Here is a 20,236-nt window from a genome sequence, read left to right as displayed (position 1 = left end):
TGCCCGGGTGAATGGCTGCTGCTGCTGTTGCTTTTCTGCTGCTGATGCGGCTGCTGCATTGATAACCACCGGAGATGTGTGCTCTCGCCTAGCACATAAATCTTTTCACACCCAGAGAGACGACCATCCAGTCAACTAGCCAGCCAACCGGCTTTGTATCTGCGCAAAGTGCATGTAGTTTTGAAATTTGAGCTACGCATGCGACGACCACAACCAAGCCCAGGCTCAGCTAATTACTAGACCAAACCAAGTTCTGGAAATGAGTAAAAAATAAAAAAAAAGTAGTAAAACAACGCCTGCCTGTGATTATCGCTAGTCATAATTTACGAAAAAAAAAGCTGTCGCTTTTTTGTGTTTTAATTGGCAAAACGAAGCGGCATGATATCATATTGTATATACTAGAAGCAGTAATCATTTATTTTTAGCCAAATTGACAGCCACCGAGCGGGCCGATAAAAGTGGCTAATTAAAGTGCGAGAGGAAGCGAGATAAGAGGCACGATTTATATATTTTTTTACAAATAATCGGCGGCTTATCAATCTTGGCTCATTTGTCGCCTAGTGTGAATGATTGCCACTTGACGGTTCAAGGTTCAGAGCCATAAAAGAGCGCCAGTGAATGCTGGCGAAAAGGAATCGCAGTCGGAATCAGTTTCACTTTTCATTCATTCTCACTGACCTGGCCATAAATGCCAACTCACCATTTGAATTGTTTGTACAACGCTGCGTATGATTGACGTGCGCGCAACCAAGGAGAAATTAATGAAAAACTACACACAATAACAGCAAGTTGCCGTAATATGAAATTCACCTTAAAGCATGGAAAAACGCACGGAATTCGTAATGAAACAGCAGAAAAACAATACAAAATAAATGTGTTTTATGTACGAGACTATGCCTTGATTGCGTACCTCGAAAATGTTTACAGCATTTGCTATTTTTGTTCAAAACAACAGCGGCACAGTGCATACACGGCGTATGCGCAATCCGAGTTGCTTTTCCCTCACTGTTTTGTTTTTGTTTTTTTTGTAGTTTCTGCTGTTGTTGTATTTGAAAACGCATCGTGTCGTATGGCAATCAACGCGCACAGCTGGAAACTTCTAAGTTTGTTTACACAACAACATTTACAGCAACACCAGCGGCATCTTGAAATGGGCAAAAACTTACAGCAACAACCAAAAAAATAAGTTATTTTCATTTTTCGACTGCTTTTTTTGGGCAAATCCAGCTTTTTTTTGCGTCTGCTGCTGGTGTTGTTTTCGTAGTTGTTAACATTAACGAGTTGCCAGACAGGGAACACAAAAATATAAAACTTCAATGGCCATATAATATTAAATCGCATGAAAGGCGGCAAGGAAATTTTTAGTTAATCCAAGTAAAACAAGAGGCCTATTAAATTTTAAATTTATGTGATGTACTTTATCTCAGTTGTACGCATTGGAAAAATATTTTCCGTAATTTGTCGGCTTTTAAGGATTAGGCGTACGCCTACTTTTTAACTCTGTTTCAATTACATATTTAAATATAAATTACTTTTTAAATAATTTTTTATGTTGGGGCTTACATAAAAGCCTCGAACAGACATTTTTTTAGTGCTTTTGAAAAGTGCTTTTAAAAAGTGCTTTAAAAAAATATTGTTTATTTACTTTTATATATAAGTCGTAAAGCAGTCTTAACCTTCTGAAAACTGTAAACTTGGAAATTATTACTCACAACATAGAAAATACATTAAAAAGCGCTTCCCTCCGAGTAATATTATCAGCAGCTGAAAGCCAGTTCATTCGGGTCAGCTTTAGCTGATAGGTTTTATGTCCAGTTTATCAGGGCCGTGAGTGTTTCTTTACATCAGTTGCCACTAGTGCATTTAAATTCTAAGAAGCTTTACTTACTTAAAAGAAAAAGACTGTTTATGCCTCAATGCAATATATGAGGAGTAATTCAGGGTGTTTCGTTTTCTGCACTTAGCGTAATTCTATTATACTTTAAATAAGGAAAGTCAGTGAAAAAATTAAATAAGGTCTTAAACAGCAGATTTCATTTATAAATTTTACAAATTTTGTATGCAACAGTAAACACCTTAAGAATTGTATCATAGAATAGAGTTAAGGGGTAGTTTTCCCTTCTATCAAAATATTTATTTACTGTGTACACTATCTAATCGCAAAATGCAGGCATCAGGTTTTTCAATACTTTCATTCATACGCAGAATTCCATATGGCTTCCATGGAAAGTTTGCTTATCTGAAGAGGGTGGGCAATCGTATTCCTGATAGCGATTCGCTTTCAGCTGCCTTGAAATCCGACATCCGAAATCCTACCCGGCATTCCATTCACCCACATTTGCGGATAGTATTTATGCACTCGCCGAATGTAATTCAATACTTCGCGTTGAGTTCATGAGTAATGCAATGCAGCCCACCTTGACTTAATTTGCCGCGTCTCTTTTTACTTTGAAAGTTGCAACGAAAACAGAATTCACACGCCGGCAGAAGAAGAGGAACCCACTTTCAGCGGCGCTTGGCTTTTTCCATTCAATGTCAAACCGAAAGGTGAACTCTGGGCCAATGAGAACCCCAATCAAAGGCTATCCCACCATAAATCACTAATGACACCAACTTTATCTGTCTGTTTAAACAGCCATAAATTCTACCAACAAAAAATGAAGAAAAAAGCAAACATCTAAAAGGTTCTAACACCTCACCTCTCACTGCATTCATAATTTATGCGATCTCCAGACAGACGCTCTTTGATATCAAATTATTTTCGCCGCCACATGAGTTATGGCACTTTGCATCCGCCGGCCAAATTGCCCCAAACAAAAAAAAAAAAGGGGCTCTAATCCCAGTCCAGTTTATATATAATTTTGTTATGTTTTTTCGGCACTAAAGTAAGCCAACTTCCTGCTTCGACTTTAATTAAAGTGGCGGCTTACGTAAAATGTACACCGTAGTTTGCATAAAAATTATTATAATTACGCTCATAAATAATGAGAAACAAAAGTCTATTGCTCGGTGGCACCTAAATCACAAAGATTAGCTCACCGCTGGCGCATTAACATCTCAAAGCGCGATTCAGCTAACCGAATTGGCCTGGGATTGGATTTTATGCGATCGAATGGGATTTTCGGTGATAATCGAAAGCAAATTGAATTAATAATACGCGGGTCCATAGCTGTCAGCATAACTTTGAGTTATTGTATTGGGGAAAATCGTCATAATTTCCACTAATGTGCCACGCGAGTGACCTCTCTCACTCGCAATATCTATCAAATAGAAATTCGTTTCTTGGCCTTTTTCCTCGGCTGCTTTCGTATGCCAAACGCGCTTGTCAAATAAAATTCGGGGTTTATGAGACAGTTTAGCGATTAAAAAACCGAGGGAAAAAATCCATTGAAAACTGCCTTTCGATGTCAACGAAAGAGATTAGAAACTGTCGCTGGGAAATATTAAAAGGGGCAACTCGAAAATTATATTTAAATGTAAATTAAGCGCGTCTGAAATTACTAAATATAAGTTATTTTAGTGTTTTAAGTAGTGAAAGTGTGGCCCTGGGAGTGGGTGCAAACTAGGGTTTAACATTCGGTGGGGATTACATAAGTTTGGCTTCTTCTAGCGCATAATTAGGGTCTGAAAAGGGGCGGATGTGGGCGTGTCGCAGTATCATTTATCACTTAAGCGTAGTTCAGGAACATTGACAAACTGTTTTTGTTATTTGCCATGCAATGTTGTGCATTCGTTTGAATACAAAAGAGCGCAACCCTAATGCAAGCGATCTATTAAAGTGAATATTTATGCAGGTATCTGACTCTAAGGGTGAGTTGTCAGCACTTCTTTCCAGTGGTGGTGTAAGTATTGTGAGTTTCCCCAGGATAAAAATAAATATAAATTGAAATGGAAGCAATTAAAATGTGGACCCCACTTCAAGCAGCAACCAGCATGCCGAAATTACCACCATGATCGCCGCTCGTTCGACAATTCCTTTACAGCTGTGTGCACCCAAACATTCATTTCGTGTGCTCAGCAACCACAAAAACTCATTGCAAACAAAATGATCGACGATAATGCTAAAACAATGGCAGCAGCAGCAGCAACATTGTCTGGCTTAAAGACAATGTTTGGCGAGTCCCGCATTTAGCGACAATTAAGAAATCAAACGTGGCCTGTGCTAGGCAATTGTAATGAAAACCGCTCACCAGGAGCAACACAAAGACTGCAATAGCAGCAGCAGCAGCAACAGCAGCAACTGCAACAGTAGCAATCCCTGATGACAGGCCACGAGTCAGACTTTCCACTCTAATGCAAATGTGCAATTAAATTGTTGACGTTGCCTGCCGTTTGTTCCCAATCAAAATTGTGCGATCGTAGGACAGGGACTTTGAAAAAGATCAAGTGAGCGTAACGACAAAAGCGCTGGCAATAAATTGTAATTAACCTTTTTTTTTGAACATGGGCAAATAAATTGTGGGCGGTCCCAAATAAAAAAATAAACTACTCAAAACTGGCATTAAAAAAACCATAAAAACGGCAAAATCCCTAAAAAAAAGCGAAGATAACCCAAGAGCAAACCCGATCGACCGCTCGAAAATTTAATGCGCAAACAATTGGCCTCACTTATTTGCCAAATTAATTGCTCGTCTGTGGTTTATTTTACGAGCATAATTAAATGAATTTTAATGGGGCCCACAACGTTCTTGGCATAGCCAAACGAACCCAACTCTGACATAGAGTACTTAACATAAAGCAGCATGAAGCCACATATGGTTACAGTTCAGTAATTTTCATTTCATTTTCAAGTGAAAAAATCTATGGGCTGGAGAGATGTGTATCTGTGGCTCTGACTGTATCTGTATCTATATGGCACAGACAACACACACACACACACAGGGATTTCAAATCGGAACGGGTGTGTCATTATTTCAACTGAATTTCATGCCACATGCAATGCACATACAGTAAGAAAATTTTGGTATATTCAAATATGTTTCATTGTTTATTTAAATTTAAAATAAAATTGTTCAGGATAAAACTTTATAATAATATGAAGTGCACTAGACACTAGTCTATTATAGTATTCAATATCTATCCATTAGATAGTTCAAGTACCTTTTTCGGATACTTACAATGTTTCCTAGAATATGTGGCTTAGTTTTTTCCTGTGCACTGATTGCTGTCTTTTACCAACCCAACTATCCTACGATCTGGCGATCCAACGACCAACGTGGGCAGGCCGAAACATTTTGACAGAACAGTTAGTCAGTTTGGCCTTTTGAAGACAAGGTGTTGCAGAAATCAATAGAACACTTATTCGGCCACACTTGGTAAGCAATTTATTGTATCGATCCGGACTAGGACCGTTGCATAAATTAACAGTCTGTGGGCCAGCTGCCCGGCTATATCTTTGTATCGGCGGAGTAGTGAATGTATCTATGCAAAAATCGCTGGCAACTAAAAGTCTACAAAGTAACTAAAAGCTGCTAAGCTTGTGCGCAATTAGAATACCCCAAAGCCGGTTGTTGTTGCTGCTGCTGCTGCTGCAGTTGCTGTTGCTGTTGGTGTTGCTGCTGCGATGTTGCTACATGGCTACACATGTTGCTGTGTTGCTGGCGGAATAGTTGTTTGTCCGTTTGTTTGTTTGTTTGTTTGCCAGGCATCTAACTAGCTATCTATATTTGAGCAGATTGCGCTGCTAACCCCATTGCAATCTCGGTTCTCTCAGACATACCGACTGGGCCAAATGACTAACTTTGCTGCTGGTTTGGCCGGAATGTGTGCGAGTGTATAGATTGTTAACATGCGGACAAGTGTAATTTAGTTGTTAAGAGAGAGAAGAGTGAGAGAAGATAGAGAGAGAGAGAGAGTTCTTAGTGCATTGACAACGCGCTGACTTGTACAAATTGAAATTTAAAACGCTCCTTTTTGGCCAAATGCCAAACTGGTTGGCCAAAGTGGCTCGACCGCCTGCCACATTTATTTAAATTGCAATTAGAGTGCCAGACGCGACTTATAATTAGCTTGTTGGCGGCTTAATTAGCTGGCACACACACGATCCAAGAAAAAGACGGCGACGAGTTCTTTGCCACAATAGAAGATAGAAGAGAGCCAGCATTATCAGCTGTGAGTCTGCGAGTCTGTGTTTATAAAGCTGAAAGTCGTTAACCTTCGTTGTAACACATTCATCATCATCACTCACCTCGCCAGCAGCAGCAGCAACATCAGCAGCAGCAACAGCAACACGCACTCACCGCAGCAACTGCAACTCACACACGGCTGTAAAAAGAAGTCGTCTTAATCTTAAACGACGTCTCCATCCATTTCCAAAAGGCAGCCACATATAACATCAGCTGCTCTTGGCCAAGTCTTGGGCTTTTTACTTTGCCAGTTGCTGTTGCTCTGGCTTTTGCTGTTGCTGTTGCGTTTGAAAACAAGCCAGGAAGTTGACTGAACGAATGACGAATTGACGAACGAGCGGGCGCACTGAGCTCCATTGAACTGAGCCCCTCTTAAGTAACTCAGATGCCAGCGACTCCAACGCATCTGTCCCACAAATAAGCAAACACCGGCGAGCCACAGACACACAAAGGAACCAGAACAGGCCAAACAACTTGGACGACGGATCACGAGGAAAGCTCTGGTGGAAAGCGCAGCAGTCGAAAGTGTCACGTCTAGAACTAAATAAGGGGAAAATTGGGAACACAACAAACACGGAGAGACATTCTCCATTGCGTAGAGAAGTGCAATCATTCGTCTTGACACTTTCTCGGCGGCAGCCGAAGAATGCAAACAGTGAAAAGGTTTGGCGGATGTTTGCCGAGACCCCGAAAACAAGCAAGGCTAACTGTAAACTACTACTACAAAAAAACACTTTTCGAGTGAAAAAATTAAAATTCCATGCTCATAACTTCCGCAATTAAGGCAGCAGGCTAGCGACCCATGGAGTCCTACTACAGGACAGCCAACTGAAGTAGTCGAGGAGCAACATCAGCAGCTAATTTCCACGCACAGTTGACGCGATCCGAGGCCAACATGGCAACATAAAGTTGTGAGTTGCACTTCACAGTGCCAGGGCCCAGAACTCAAAAACACTGAGAAAAAACATCAATAGCATAAATAGAGAACATAGAAAACTTTCATTTTGGTTAATTATTGTTTATTAAATATTGAAAATATGAGTTCGTTTTTTAAGTTATTGTTTCGAACTACAAACTTGTGAGCTAAGAATGAGAAATTCTGAGAACTAACAATAAGCAGAAAATATAAGCACTTGCGTCAACACAATAATGTTTTAAATTTCTTATAAATGTCTTTAAATGTAGTATTATTTAAAAGGTAAAAAAAGAGTGAATTCAGCTTAATCTGTTTGCAAAAAAGCTGTTTATTTTAGATGAAATGATGATGCATAAGTCAATAATGGAATAAGAATTTTTGGAAATTAATTTTTTTTGCGTGGGGATTATGTATATGATATTTAATTTTCAGTAGAACTCCAGTTAGAAAAGTACAAGTTATAGAAGTACGTCTGTACTTCCCTCATTTTTTCCACATTTAAGCATTTCTCTCATTTATAGTACGTGACTTATTTGTATATTTTATAGAATATTTTCCTCAGTGCCAGATTGGCTGACTGGCAGACGATGGCAACGCTCAGCGGACAAAGCTGACTGTCTGCCAGTGCGGAGAGTACGAGTATCTTTGAGATACAACGCATGCCACACGGAACACGCCTGCACTAATGAAGTAATTCATTGAACCGTGCTACGCCGGCGTGGCTGCCACCGCCATTAGTTTAGTGTTGGCCGGACTCGTTCCCTTCTTGTTTATGCCAGGCACTTTAATGCCGCTGAGCCCTAAGTTGTCTGTTTGCCAGGAGGCTGGCAAATGCGGCTGCCTTGTTTTTGGCAAACATCTGCGACTGTCCGCACTTCCTGGATAGCACATTAGATCACTCCACTGACAGCCGGGCCAAATGGCCGCTTGACCTCGCCTCTAAAAATGAAAACATCCAACAGCCGGCCACTCCTGGTTATATTGTGGGGTATTATCACCGGTCCGGCCAAGCCCATTGAGAAAAATGTCTTTGATAATTAAGCGGGTCGTCGCCGCCGATCGGCGACCATCCCTCCTCCCGATCCCTCGATCCACTCAGAAACCCAACTCCACACCACTCACATTCTAACGATTGCACTTTTACCGAAAAGCGCAAGAACTTTATCTGGCATGCCGCTGGACGTTGCCGCCAGTCTGGCAAATAAAGTAGCAGCGACTCAAAGAGGAGTGGAGTGGCTTCACTGAGAAAAAAACACTGATTAAATCAAGGAAGGGCAAACATTTTTGTGACTAAGATAAATGTATTTTTAAGCTATTAAAAAACAGAAAAGTTCGGATACACTCATGAATCATGGGGAACTCTTTGAATAAAAGATAAAACATGGAAAGTTTCATGACTTCTAATAAATATACTATCATTTTGCAAAGTGTAAGATCGGAGAATGGCTTGGAGTGGCCAGTCGCATCATCTTAATAGAAATATGCGTGTGTGCGAGTGTGTGTGCCGGTGCTGCTGTGTTGTGCATATCAAAATCCATTAGTGGCTTTTGTAGAAATAATCAACAACGACAAAAAAAAAGGAAAATAAATGTGAAAATAAAAACTGCAAGCGGCAGACGATGCAAAAGTCTCTCTCTCTCCCTTTCTAACTCTTTCACTGCGGTTTCAGTGGTATATCCATATCCATATGGCCATATCTGTGGCCCGACTAAGTGAACATTTGTAATGGTCAGTCAGGCGGCTAGTGGCTCGTCTATCAGCAAACGCGTTTGTTCGACTGTCCGCACGGCGGACTTGCGGATACAGATACACTGTATCTACATGAGCATAGGCCGCAGAACGAAAACAAACCGTATACTGAATACTGAAATTGGCTGGCATCTAATCACTTGTTTTCGTTGTTCAATTCAAACAGAGCGTGTCGCGGGCATTTTGTAAAAATAAATATAATTACAGAATTGCGGTTGGTGCTCCGGCGGACGCTCTTCATTATCATCATCATGCCGGGCGATCCAGTGGTCGATGGTCGGTGGTCAGTGCCTCCGCCTTCATCCATCCACATAGTTGTAAATAATTGCATTTAATTATAAATTCTATAATGAGCGGCGGGGCATTTTTTTTTTAACTCCCGCCACTGGCGATTAAATATATCAGCGTCAAGTGGTGATTGACTTGTCGGCATGCAAATATGCGAGCATATTTGCATTTACTTGGCGGGGCTGTAAATCATAACTAGATAATTTATGGCCCAGTCAGGTCCCAATGTAAACAACAACAACAACGGGGGCTGTGACATCATTTACGGGTATATAAAGCATTCCTTTCATACAATTCGATCCCGGTTAATCCCGCTGTATCCATACAAAAACCCAAAATTCATTCATAAAACTTTGGAAAGTCGTTAAAATCAAGACCATGTCTCCTTGGATATTTATGCCCGCTTATGCTGGCCCACAGATTTATGCCCGTTTCGACCTTAACCAATTTATTGGGGTATTTATAAATGGCGACATTTGTAGCCTTTGCAACTCAATCGCATTATAAACTTTTTACGATCCGATGAAAATAACAGTGGACGCATGAAAAACGTGAAAATTAAATCAATTCAGACAAACAGATGGAGAAATGTTGATTGCTGCGGATTTGTTATTTTATTGCCCGAGATCAGCACTGCTTAGGCGATCTATATCTATCATTAATTGTTGTTTTTTTTGTCCTATAGACGGAATTATAAATCTCTCATGCCGCCAACGAAAAAGAAAGAAAAACTAAGCTAATTCGCTAACAAATTTTGGCAATTGTTCAAGGCTGACGCACAAGTCAACCGGTGGTCAGGGCATGGGATGAATTACGAACAAATTTTCGAATTCAAATAAACGATACACAGCAAAGAATTTAATGTTTTAATATATTTATTTAATTATGTTTAACGCAAAATCCAATTTTCTTTTATAAATTAATATAATGTTATATTAAGTTATATTATCACTTTTAAATCCATTTTTTCCACAATTCTTATAATGATTTCTCTCTCTGTATTATGACTAATGCAATGTCTTGTCACATTTGTGTATAATTAGATCCTCTTTCCTTTCTGCTGACCCACTAATCAAGAAGAAAGTTCTACCCAACATACATAGTTAATGCGACTAATTTAAAGCAGCCAAGTCGGTGTTTGGATTTCGGACTCCGCCATATGTTTCTCTCTATTTGTTTGCGTTTCTGTGTTTATTTATTTGTATTTGCTTATCAGCGGCACGGCGGCGTCTCTAATTAATTTTTTCTTCTCTGGAAATCGGTGGTCGTTCTTGTTGGTGTTGTTTCGATACTTTTTCGATGGCCAACAGAGATCCGGTCCGAGCGATTTTAGCTGCCCACCTACTCGTATATAGCCGGCAAACTAATTAAGTCACAAATACATAACGCCAGCTTTTATCAGACGAGATAAAATTACAAAAATAACGAAGGAAAATAAGAAAATGAGAAACAAAATCAAATGGAACTAGCCCGGCGCTATCAGAGTGACTTTTTAAAAAGAGATTATCAGGCAGCAGGCCCAACAACAACTGTTTTTTTTTATCAGCAGCTAATGAATGCCCGTGATAAGAGAGAGACAGACAAAGAGAGAGATGGAGTATAGTTCCGCACGTGTGAAACAAAATATTTTAAAGCAATATTTCCGCTCGGCCATCGAACGACCATCAATCACCGATCTCGAGTGTCCCACAATAATATTTATAATAACTTTAAAACGATTTTTTCGCGCGCAGCCGAATGCCTTTCAACGTTTTCAATTTCATTTGGGGGCCTTTAATTGCCGAAATCAATTCAAAAGCCAGTTGAACGCGTTAAAAGCAACTACACAGAGGCAGCAAATAAACAAAATAAAAAAGAGAGCCAGCCAAAAATTTCAATAATTATTAACAAGACGACGGCGAGTTCATTAGCGCCGCAGGCAAACGAACAAACTGGTACATTTGTGTGTATATACACACAGTTTTTAATGAAAATACAAATAAATGTTGGGTAATTAAGACTTGTCTTGCATACATTGTAGTGCCCAGTTCTGGGTGTTCGAAATAAAATTTTTAAATATACGTAATGTACTCTTGCACAGAGAAAAATACGTATTTGCTAATTAAGATTTCATATTCTGTACGTTTCGAATATTAATTGATATTTATTAAAATTGTAATTCACTTTCTATACTTTTTATTATTCTCCCATACTATTTCTCTTAACTTTCTAAAATTTGTAGTAAAATTTAACATGCTAATAATTATTTTGTTAATTTTATGGGAAGATATCCAGCTGATAATGTTTTTTCTCCGTGCAGCGGTGGCAAAAGGCGTTTCGAAACTTGTTCAACAACTTGTTTTGGTCTTTACATATCGACTAGAATCGCGAGTCAGCACCATATACACTACCATATGCGATAATGCTGCGAGCACATGATATAATATAATTGGAATGCGCCGCACACAGACGGCAGCGGTGGAAAAACTATCTGCTCGGTTTCCACACATTATCGGGCTTGGCATGGCTTGGCTTGGCTTGGCCTACCGAGAATCATGCTCGGGCCGCAGTAAATTTCCATAAATTTACATGCCATAAATCAAATTGAAAATGTGTTTTCCTCGATGATCGCAACTCTTTTCCTTATCTCCAACGGCTGTCTGTCTGTCTCGTAGGAGAAGACTGCCTCCGCTGCCGTTGCTGTTGCTATTGCAAACTAAACACTGGGTCTTATCAGCCGAGTTCAGTGCAGTTGCTTTGGCTGACAAAGTGCAGTCAACTCTTCGGGCTGCATTTCCCCCGACATTGCCGATGACTAAGTTCCGAGAGCCCACGCACTGGCGGTTTTTGCTTTATTATTTGGTTAAACAACGACGCGGCACAGACGGCACAGAAATGGCCAATGCTGACGCCGAAACCGATGAACTCATTCACTTATTCATTCATTCAGCCAGAACTATGAAAAATACTATTCGACTTCAAAATACCTGATACTTAGGCTGAATTTCAAGATATGTAGCTGATGGATGTCATTCAAAAGATCTACATAAAAACAGATAAATATTAAATTGATCATCATTTGAAATAAATGAAGTATATTGTGACCATATGGATATCTTTTGGTCATAGCAAAAATGTTGCCTATTAAACTGTTGGTGCTACCTTATTTTAAAAGATTGCGTGGGGGGAAATATGCCCTACCACAAATGTTAAAAATGCTCTAGCACTTAAAACCCCTTTAAATGGTTATTACTTATAATTCCAACGTTTCTTTCTTTTCAACGTTTCTTTCTTTTATACCTTATATACCACACAAATCCCAGGTATTACAAACAGGCACGCCTAATGGACTTCTCAGCTGTCTGAGGAAGGAAATGCTGCAACCGTAATAAAAAACGTGCACAACATCAACATCATCGCAACTCGAAGCCAAAGTACAAACGTTCGGGTTCGATCGTATGACTAATTCGCACAGTTTGGTGATAAAGTTCACAAAGTAAATTTGCACACGCTCAGCTCGAAACTGCTCTGCTCTCGATACCTCGTATTTTCTGCCTTTTTTTTACAGCTTTTACCCGGCAATTACGTCACCGGAGAAGCGAGCGCATCTTTAGCGCTGTCAGCTTGTCAAAAATATGTACAATTTTGAGTTGGACCGACTTTCTTATTGCATTCGGCAGACGGCTGATGAACGAATATATGTCTGTGAGTCAGTCTGGCAATCGCATATGGCGCTATTTATTGGCTACTCCACTTGATAGCACTCTCAGCAAAAATGCACGTCTACGAAAATGTTTAATTCAGTTTGCTACTTAATAAATACAGAGAAACTTGGCTTAAACTTACGATTCTTAAGCGAGAAAGTCAACCAACCTGTAAAGAAATAAATAAACAAAATTAGTGGGTAATTTAAATATGAAAAGATATGACAGTAAAAACGTATATATAAGAATTAGCAAATTCACTTTCCAATATGAGATCATTTTCAAGAGAATGTTAAATGAAAGTTAAGAAATGAAACAAACACACGTTAAACCAATAATAATAAAAAGTATTAATAAATATAGAAGGTTCACCTCTAAATGAATTCGAGAAAAGTACTTATGATAACCCCAGCACATGCCAATTGCCAATTCCCATTAAAAGTTCGCCCGACTAAATCCGATTTTCTATCAGCGATGAGATCATCCCACTAAGGTCATCAAAAATTATATTTTATTGCGGCGCCATCTAATCTCTAAGGGAACGTGAGTCTATCAGTCTATATGCACTTTGAAAATATATATATATGCAATAGTCGCCTGCCTAGGACGTACAATGTACATTTGTATACAACTTATTTACGCTTGACCATTGCCTGTTTATCACGTAGTCATGATTCACACAAATTCTAATCGACAAGCTTTCGCAAATAAAAAAGGTTTGCAATAAAAATTAACTGGGAATTAATCAATTATTGGGAGGCGAGCAATCGAGAGGGCGGCATGCATGTAACTGAAATAAACAACAAACTTAATTAAAAACCAAAAATGGGGCGCAAAAGTAAACAAACCGCCCACACAGAAGGCACGACACTCACTCACTCAGGAACTGCAGACTGCACAAATTGAAAAACATACAAAACAAAAAGGCAAAACCAAAACCAAAAAAAAAAAAAAACAAAGAAAACTAAGTTTAAAAGCGAATTGCACTTCAGCGTACAATGGCCATAAATATGAAATTGTATGGTAAATTAATGCTATTATAGCGTCTAAAATCCAACACACAAGAAATAGAAGAAAAATGCTTAGAAAAGACCAGCAACAACGGCTAAATAAAGAGCCATATTTGAAGACCTTGTACGTGGGCTGCCTACACAACCAGTTCGCGGATTCAGTTTATTTCAATTTTGTGTGGTGTGCCGGTCTGAGTTGGCCCAAACCGACTTGGCCCGGTCCGTCCAACTCCATCTCCGGCTCCAACTATAGCTCCAGTGCACAGAAAAAATGTTATATGGAATCTAATATAAATCCTTTAAAAACTAAAATCTTATTCATATTAAATCGAAACTCGAATCTTGTAAAAGAACATTTATTTAAAAATAATTGTTATAATATTAATAAAATAATATGCAACTTAACCAATTTGATAGAGTGCCATTTGATCAAATTATTGGTTTATTAGATATTTTTCATCCCTCAAGCCTAGGCCAAAAAATATAAAATAGAGTAACAACTTGACTGGTGATTAGGTTCAGTATATTTTTTTCTCTGTATACTACCGGCTGTAGCAGCGTTTCAGTTTCTTAGTTCATATGTATACACGTATCTCTGCTTCATACATATGGCAGCACTTGATTTGCATAACAAATGCAGCAGCAACAGCAGCTAAAGCAAAAGCAAAGGCAAAATCCAAAGAAGAGGTAGAAGCCGAGGCACTGAGCCGTGCCAAAAACAAAGCCAACTAAATTGCTGCAAAAATATATAGACTCGTTCAAAATTCATCAAATGCGCACCCAAGAGTCAAAAGCTCGTCGCGCTCAATTACCAGAAATTTCACTCCATTAAGGCACACACCTCGCGCGTCCATAAAAGTGAATGTCTATCATTAAGACAATTTTTTCCGACACTTTTTTTTTTTGGCTTTTCTTGGCTGCTTTTTTTTTGCATCCGTCCGAACCAGCACTTTTCCATTTCCGCTTTTATGCCAAATTAATTGAGCCTAATTACGGCAATTGAATGCTGCGGATTAGATCATCGCAGATAGATCACCTGCTGTGCCGGCGAGCGTGAATGAATTGGTGATTTTCGCCAAAAGCAGAAATTAATAATCAAGTTCGTTAAAAAATGCTAAATTAGCTCATTTTTAATGGCGCCATAACGCGACGCCCTTCACATACTTCCACCTCGTTTTCTAAGGTGACAAAAAAATTTCCTCCGGATTCCGGAACCTACGCAGCAGACGTGTCAGTTGGAGACAAATTGGCAAAATTTCAAGTATGCCATAAAGGGAATATCTGAATAAAAATTCGACCAATATTTCTACGTGTCCAACGGAATGGAGCCCTTAAGTTATATGTTTACCACCTTGTAGAGTGGAAAAGGGAGAGCACTAGATTAGTGGGGCCCATTAGTCAGCGGACGTCGATTGCGTAGCACGGTGGTTGTTGTTTCCCCCCGATTTGTTTGCGTTTTCACATTTATTTATCAACAAATTACGCTGTAAACAAAGGCAAACAGACCGGGCAAACGAACGGACATGGGTGTAGTACTATGGCACACACATACCTCAAAACTCTGGTCAAAAAGGTTAATTATGCAGCCGGGGACTGGGAATTTTCAATACTATAAGTAAGCACATTGTACTGAGAAGTTAGTCGGTTCGTCAGTGCGGTTCGTCAATCATTTTCTGGATGGCTTACATGAAAATCGTGTTTGGTTTTTCAGTTTTGTTTTTCCTTTTCGATTTTTTTTTGGTGGTGTGTGGTAAACGTTTTCACTGCATTTTTTACAGCCAAACAAATTTTTTGACAAGCAACTGACAGAAATTGACAAGCGGCCGAGCAATGGGCCAAAATGCTGGACTGACTGGAGGACCGAAAAGAACCGAACTCGCAAACGATGTGATGTGAGAGATGGTTCCAGCTGTGAAAAGGTCAACATTCAGGCATCCAGACATGCTGGGTCTGTCGTGCAGAGTTATTGCCTAGTTGTTTTGCTTTTTTTCCCATCTTATTTGTTGCCTCACTTTCCAACGATGGCCGAAAGAAATGAAAAGTGTGGCCTGGCCTGAGAACCCGAGAAAGGCCTTTCTTCTCGGACGGCCAAAGACCGGCTAATATTGACAAATTAAAAGCAGGTTAATGTGTCTTTAATGTTTGTGTAGTTTTCACTGGTGGTGGGGTACGGGATTCGTAGATCATAGAAAATCCATTGATGCAACATATGTGCGCCGGCATGTAAAAATATACACAAAGATCGGTGCGTATCTTTAAGAACCGACATAAAACGCAGATAGAGAAGCACACACGTGTGTGTAAAAACTGGCAGCCAAAGGCAAGGCAATTCAAAAGTCATTGAGGCGCAAAAGTCAAGCATAAATATTTCAAATAATGTTTGCTGGCCCCGCTGGCATTGGGTCTTGGGTCTTGGATCTTGGATCTTTTTAAACCCAACTGAAACTACTCGCCCTCTCTTTCCCCCGCTACGCTACCCCTCTCTTTCTCCCCCTATCAGAGTGTGTGTGTGTGTGGCATAATTTGGTGAGAGTTCGAGTTCAACAGCTGAACAAAAACAGCACCGAGCACATTAACTTTGAAATAAGAACAACACCATTGAACTCGAAACGATGCACCGAAAAAATAAACGTATTTTTAAATGGGTTTCAAAATGTATTTGAATGAGAGGTATTTGTTCTACTATTTCGCAAAATCAAATCAACAAAATTAAAAGATTAAAATATTTAAACGATAGTTTTCAAACTCAGACTGATTCGATAAGTTTAAATGCAATATATTCTTAATAAAGAACATAAAATAGATTAAATTTGAATTGTATGCTATTAAAGAACAATAGTTTGATATTAATTACTGACATAAACTATCACATTCAAAGACTAAACTACTTTCATATAAAAGGTTAAACATCGAACTATAGAAAAATGAGAAACAGATCAATTGGGATTGATTTCATTTTAAGACTACGTGGTATTACAAATGTGTCTATAAGATTATTAACTTGAAAATCAACTGATATTAAACTCCGATTCCCCAATATCAGATCGAAGATCATATTTTGTTTCCGTGTAGAGATGGAGAGCATTGAATGGAGCATAGAGAACGGAGCACAGAGAATTGGAGAACCGGAGGGAGCTAACATCACTTTGGAATGAACAGTTGTGGAGAGGGTGAGCGAGAGAGGCGGGCGTTTCTGTAATAGACGATGTGATGTCTACGCTGATGACCTCAGTTAAAAATAAATAATGCCTTACACTGTTTGGAATTAGTGGCTGCTTTTGGGCTCCAGACTGTAGACCGATCCCCGAGATTCTAGTCGTAAGTTCAGGGTGGCGCTCAGTGATCATGAAGATGCTCATGAGGCTGGCGACAATGAAGGCAACATCGGGCGCCCGAACAAATCATTTTGTCAACTCAGCTTGTACCCGGCAGCTGGAGGAGGAGACATGCATATTTGTGTAAATTCTTGTACGACATTTATCACACATGAAATTGATGAACCTGCCCCGCCTGATAAATGTTTGTGAGCAGCGAAACGGAGGGAAAGCGATTGAATAAAATCGGAGAAAATCGGGGGAAAAGATTAACTTCTAAGCTGCTGGATTGGGTGTACACTGTTTTGTTTAATTAAAAATCGGAGGAGATTTCAGGAAAAGATTAAGCTTTAAGGTCTAAGAATGTTGCTGACGGTTTGAATACTACGTCAGATGGATTTCTTTGTCTTTTAAATAACAATTGGATATTCATTATAATTGCTATGTTCCAAATAGTAACGATATTAAGGAATAAGAAGTGCAATCCTAATTGAATAAATAGTGTATAATATTAAATACAGTCTTTATAGAGCTGTGATATTTTCAATGATATTGTAAGCCAACTATATTATATTTTCAATGATATTGTAAGCCATATATTTCATTTATTCCATTTAATAATCACATAGATTGGTATTAAAATCTTTTCGATTGGATGTAATTCGGATGCTTTAATTAAATAAACAAAATTAAATGGGTTTTTCCCAGCCAAAGGAAGAATGCCAGGCCGACCGAAATATTGTTTCAGTTTTATTTACCTGAAATTTGCTATTTTATCAACCACCCAGCACAAGTGTTTCGTTGTGAACTTATTTACATACTTATCGGTACATATGTGGAGTATAAACAGCAAAGGCAGAAACGACGAAAACAAAACGAGTTTATATATAAGGTGGCTATGCTGTAAAATAATAAAGGGCGGACCATATCAAGAGTTGCTGTTATGGCAGACAAAACGGGTCGCCTGCGTCTCGGGGGTTAAAAACGATCCGCACCGATGACGCACCATAGAACCGGAAATTCTGTTATTCAGCTGAGTTCTCAATAAATATGCAAATGGAATTTTTTGTGCACTTTTCGGCGATAATTATTCCCATGAAATTAAAGGCAAATGTCGCGAGGGAAAAGCAAAATACCTCCAAGCAAGAGTGTAAACAAACTACACAGCGTTTATGATTTATGAATCGAAATAAGCGCTGACAGTCCAAACGCAGCGGAAATGCTTAAGAACCGATACCGATCCGAACTGAAACCAAAAAGCGATCACAGATAAACCGAGAAACGTCGCGTAGATAATGCCAGCGACTAACTAACTGTAAACATATATTATATAGGTTATCACTATCATTTTCAGCTCGCAGCTGACAAGATAAAGTTGTACCACGACAAAAAAGGAGAGACTAGACTAGAAACCGAAAACCGAAAAGCGAGAAACTCAGGTAAATTTTTGGGGAGTGAAAGTAAGTGGCGAACCCAAAGACAATCACAAGATGTATCTAAACTCTGACGTTTTGTTCTAGGAAGCCCGAAGCCACCCATAAACACTGAGTGCGATCTGCAGATCTTTATGGACCTGCAGATAAGCTGCTTTGTTTACCCTCCCCCGAAGATAAGCGGCATGGGGTCCCAAAGCTCTATTTACCTTTTAGATGCGTTTGCAGTTGCTGCTCGAGAAGAGAGTATCAGTAAGTTTTTCCTTTTTCTGCTTTTTGGTTTCACAACACCATCGGAAATTCCATAAACACCAAATAGAATTTCGCTTTGTATATTTCTTCACAAAACTTTTCTTTTCGTATAGATGAGAACTTTATAATTTCTCTTTTACATTCGTTGTTTCGTTTATTTATTTTTTTTATATTTTTGTAATCACTTGTATTTATTTCTCGTTTTCAACAACAACATTTCGTCATGTTTTTTTCTATGGGGCGTACAAAAAATGTAGTAAACGTAATCGAAAACAAAAGCACACGCGTTCCGCAGTTCTCTCTCCGAAGAGGGAAAGAGACGGGCGGTGGGGAAAAAAGAGAAGGAGAGAGAGATAGATAGGGGGAAACAGAAACAAACACACGCACACTATATAAAAAACGGAACCGAACCGCAAAGAAAACCGATTTTTATGCACTATTTAGCTTTATATTTTTTCCTGAATGTAGTTTTTATTTTTATTATTTCTTTGCTTTCAAAAAAAGGGTAAGGGAGTGTTGTTGTTTTTGTTTTGGGGGGAAAAGGCAGCGTAGAAACCGTGCGAAATTCAAGCCTGACAATCGATGCGTTTGTTTTGTTTGCCACTGCAATTTCCGTGCTGTTTATTTTATATTTTCTTATTTGTTTTCTAAAAACAAACGATTTCTTTATTGTTAAATGGTGAGTGTGGTTTATAATCGCAGTCGTGTGAGTGTGCCTCTGTTTATCGCTTTGCTTATTTTTCTTACTCGAATAATTCGTTCACACCCGCGCTCATTCATAAAACGTATCCAAAATATATGTACACTCGTGACGCACTCACAGTTTCGTCGTTCTTTTCGAACGTTAGCTAAATAAATAAATTTTCCAAATCCATATTTATTATTAATTTTTTACACACGAATATATCGTAATATATTTAACGGCAAAACGGAGCCGCAATTCGAAAACAATCCGCGAGTAAAACCGCGCAGCAACCGCTCACGTCGAAGAAATTTTTAAACTGAAACCGCCTCCGAACGGGCAAACCACTTTTGTTGGATTTCCAAAAGTGTTAACATTTACATTTAGCGGTTAACAGTGAGTTTTATATGGGAAACAGTGCAGTTTGTATGGAGTTAACATTTGCGAGAACGACGACTACCGGTTAACAGTGCAAGTTAACAGGCAAGAACTACAACAAGCGGGTAAAAAGAGAGCCCAGAGAGCAACATGTTGCGTTCAAGCTGGGCCAACAGATCGCTAACAGCGATCTCAAACGACCTCAAACATGTTGCCGTTCGGCAGGAAATTCCCTCAGAATTTTCATTGAAAGTAAAAACTGTTGGGAAAACTCTGCCTTTGTGAATGTGTTTGTAAATTTAACACACCCATCAGAGTCTGTTTGTAAATTTACACTAACAAGCGGTGATAAAACCGCATGTCGGAGTATTTTTCTATGGCTTATTTAGTGTGTTTGGGTTTTGGA

General features: G+C 39.1%; 1 protein-coding gene across 5 annotated transcripts in view; it reads right to left on the bottom strand.

The window, feature by feature from the left end:
- The window catches only part of LOC108046375 (stAR-related lipid transfer protein 13), a 99,931-nt gene extending 80,176 nt beyond the window's left edge, over positions 1–19,755 (bottom strand). For 2 of the 5 annotated variants that reach the window (XM_044458423.1, XM_044458426.1), the window contains exon 1: positions 18,728–19,755. The gene's annotated coding sequence lies outside the window, so the exon portion shown is untranslated. The remainder of the gene's footprint in view (positions 1–18,727) is intronic. The other 3 variants (XM_044458422.1, XM_044458424.1, XM_044458425.1) reach the window with 3 other exon arrangements.
- Between the last annotated feature and the right edge of the window lie 481 nt (positions 19,756–20,236).

This window comes from Drosophila rhopaloa, unplaced genomic scaffold (assembly GCF_018152115.1).
Source record: "Drosophila rhopaloa isolate 14029-0021.01 unplaced genomic scaffold, ASM1815211v1 contig_167, whole genome shotgun sequence".
In the NCBI taxonomy this organism is placed as follows: domain Eukaryota; kingdom Metazoa; phylum Arthropoda; class Insecta; order Diptera; family Drosophilidae; genus Drosophila; species Drosophila rhopaloa.
Note: the sequence above shows the minus strand (reverse complement) of the source record. Positions and strands in the feature narration are given on the sequence as shown.